Raw genomic sequence first — 4,074 nt, forward strand, 5'->3', positions numbered from 1 at the left:
TAAATTTAGAAGGTATGGTGGAACTTGAAATTTACTATTTGGCAATCACAGGAATAACAAATGATTAATCCAAGAAACATCAATAGATGCTAAAATTGTGGGTTAAAACTTAATGAAGAATGGAATATTTACAATCTCAAATTACTTCCCTCTCCCCCCACACACAAACATTTAATAACAAAGAAAAAAAGAATAACTTTATAATAAAATAACTTTAGAGTAATCAAAGTTAACATCACCTGTAATGGGACAAATTGAGATCAAGTAACTTCTGATAGGGCAATGAGAGAACAAATTACACTTTCTGTGAAATTCTTGCCAAAAATGGAAAAACTGAGTCTAATAATAAAAAAAATCAGAAAAAAGTTTGGGGGACTAGGGATAAAACCCAAAAATATTTTCTGTAATCTTTAAACGTGCCAAGGTCATGAAAGTCAAGGAAAGACTAGGCTACTCTTCTAGGTTGAAGGAGATTAAAAAGACACAACAAGTAAATGGAATGCATGATCCTTAAATGGTTCCTTCTGCTATACAGGACATTGGGCAAGTGAAGAAACCTGAATGAGATCTGAGGATTTGACAGTAGTCATATATCAGTGTTAATTTCCTGATTTTGATGACTAGGTTGTGGTTATGTAGGACAATTTCTTTGCTGAAATTATATGCTAAAGTATTCATAGGTGATGGAGTATCAAACAGGGATTTATGGAAAATGGTTAAGGGTAAAAAAAAGTCTTTGTTTTATTCTTGCAACATTTCTGAGAGTTTGAAAGTATTTCAAAATAAAAATAAAAATGATTGTTATGATTTTTAACCAAATCCAGACATTTTCAAAACAGCTATATCTGTGAATGTTTTCGTTAAGTTCTATCAATTGGGAATTCTTTCAGTCCAAAACCCAAGGTCATTATTATTAAAAGAGTTCAGTTTTAAAATATGATTCTCTTTCAAAATGTTTTGCTACTGGTGAAAGTTTCCATCACCATCTATCGTTAATAATTCACTTGAAAAGCAATTAATTGAGTCCATGTATTGTGAAGGTCTACATATGAAAGAATTTGGGATTAAGGCAATTGCCTCTTTACTTTGAAATAACTGTATGTTTGAAGTAAAATTATCACTTTAGCTAAAATCATCCAAATAATTGTTTCCACTCCCTTTGTATTTCATCAGTGTATCCAGAAAATCTGTAAATAAAACCATTTCTTTTCAGATTTCAAACACACACTGATGTACACACACAAATACACATATTCATATATATACATTACCCCTACAGTTGTAACAAGACTACTCCTTTCAATAATCACAGCCTTTACTGTAACTCACCAGACATGTAACTCACCAAACATGTTCATTGCTAATGTGCTTGTGCATGAGTTAGGGATAGAACATATTTCCAGATCCCTGTGGTTTTTACAGGCCAGTGCCATCTGTTTACCATTGAACGTTTCCTAAGGCCTACTTCCCACCATTTTAAGACACTCCATCAAAGGAAATATCCAACTGCCCTTCTAAAATGTGAATGTTACAAATCATTCCACTTTAGCAAGATATTTTGTTCTTCAAATTCCATGTTTTAAAAGCTGTATAGCAAAGGCAGAAACAACAACCAAAAAGGTATAACTTCTAAGTAGCAAAAGTAACAAGTTTTCATTATTGCTTAAGTTTGTCTATTCAGCATTTTTTTTTTTTCTCCTACTTCACAGTAGCTCTAACCAGCCATTCATCAATAATTGTTAGGATGTTAGCTAATAAAGTTCACTTTAACCTTAAGTACATTTGGATTTTAGTGTGAGATTCTAAATGAATTAAAATCCCCTAAGACTCACAGAAGTAAATATACTTTGGAGAAATTTCAAGTATCCTAATTATTTGGTGAAAGAATATTTGGAGCAGGAACCTTCCCAGAAACCACATTGAAAACCATTCCCCTGCTGACTCCATCTCACTAATCTGGGGGCAGAAGGGCCATTGGAGGAAAAGCCTTGTTTTAGCATCAGAAGGAATTGGGGTATTGACTACAAGTATGACCAAGGACAAATGATGAAACCTTTCTGATCATCAGTTTAGTTAAATGCATAATGAGGATAAGAATATTTATTTTTTAGGGACATTGTTATAATTGACAATTGTTAAACAGAGTTTTCCTATTTGCATCTTCATGGTAAAAAGTCAAAATGTGATCTGAATTGTCATAATTTGGATTCTCTTAATAACTTTATGACTATGTTACCTACTCCAAGCTCATACTGTTCACCAAGTGACAGGCCAATAAACCAAGAGATGAGATGTTAGGGCAAGGAATAGAAACTTTATTTGGAAAGCCAGTGGACTGAGAAGATAGTGGACTGGTATCCCAATGAATCATTTTACCAAAGTTAAAATTCAGACTTCTGCTATACTAAAAGGGGAGAGTTTGTTGCAAACATCTTGGTGCCGGCCAGATCTTGGAGGGGATGTCAAAATTCTTAGTTCTTGCAGCTGTCCACCTAGGTCTGGTCATGATGTTCTTGTAAACCTCCAACAAAACAAATGTTATCCTCTGTTCTGAAAATTTTTATCTCTATATGAACAATAAGTGTTATTCCTTTAAAGGTCAAGTCTGGGAAGCAGAGCCTTGAGAAGGGGCTATCTTGTATATTTCAGGCTATAGGCAACATTCTTTTACAAAAGGAGCAGAGCAAACATGACTAAGAATAGGCCACAGAGCACAAAGTTTAGAGCTAAAGGAATAAATCCAATATGGAGTCAAGTTTGTTCTTGTCTGTTAAAACTACAGTTTAATAGTCCACTCTTTAGAAAATGAGGTATTCATAAATTTGAAGTGAACTTAACTAGAAACTTGTTGCTATTGTTGCTTCATTGATGTAGAAATTTTTCTCGGTAGTAAAAACATGTTCATTGCTAAGTGCCTTCAATTTCTACTCGGTTGTGGCATTTTGGATAGAAATGGAAAGTTTCATCTGCTACTTGTGTTTGAGTAGAGATTATATGAGAATTCTACATGGTTCCAAATTCCAATTTTTTATGTATAATCTGAGAAGAAAGTGAGAGAGGGAATGAACACATATAGGATTTTATGTTGTCAGTAAGTTCAACATCATAAAATTATGCCTCTATTCCATAAAATATCCATGTTCAATACCTTAACAACACTTTATTTGTATAACTAGAAAGTCAAAAACAGGGAGAGGATGGATGGGATAAACAATATTTTTTTGGTTTTAAAATTCTTTGAAAGTACCATTGTCACACCCAGAAATAAATGGTTTAGTATTTTGTGAGGGGATAAGTTCACAGAAATTTTTCATAAACCACTTATCCATAAACTATGAATATCTGACTATGATATCAGAATATGAACCAAATTTAGATAGTTATTAAGTTACACTTTCAAACTAGGAAGAAACTAGTATTTATTGATAATAAAATTTGTTTTGTTTGGTTTTCCTAGTAAGTCCTATTTTGAAGATTCTGAAATTGTGAAAGTCAGGCTTATATAATTTCTATGAATAGATTTTTTGTGAGTATTCAGCAAGAATAAAATTAGTTACCATTTCAAGTTTTTTTCTGTGTGCCAGATACTGTTCTAAGCACTTCATTTAATCCTTAGAACAATGTGTATAAGTATTAGTATTCTAATTTTTTTAAAGAGAAAATTGATTATTTTTAGAGATGAAAGAACTTCATTATTTCAACATCACAAGGGTAGATCCAGGACCCAATTAATCTGATTCCAAAGCTTCCATTCTCAATTCCTTTGACAGTCATGATTGTTTGCCCTGTAGACTCCATTCATTTTCAGATATGCTTTTAGCAGTGCTCTCACCCTCTCTGGAAGCTAATGATAGAGTCACCAGCCTCAGTCATGGCCAAAGTGTCAAAAGTTCCTTGACCTTCAAACAACTCTCATAACAGCCTGCCATGGCTTCACATGTGAAAACCACCAGAAAGTTAGGAAACAAGGTAAGGGCATTATCCAAATGGAAAAATAAAGCCACGTTTTAAACATTTTGGTGCACATTACTTAATCAGATTAACTAGTTGGCATCATGAGGAGGGACTTTTTTG

The sequence above is a fragment of the Globicephala melas genome, chromosome 4 (assembly GCF_963455315.2).
Source record: "Globicephala melas chromosome 4, mGloMel1.2, whole genome shotgun sequence".
NCBI classification, from domain to species: domain Eukaryota; kingdom Metazoa; phylum Chordata; class Mammalia; order Artiodactyla; family Delphinidae; genus Globicephala; species Globicephala melas.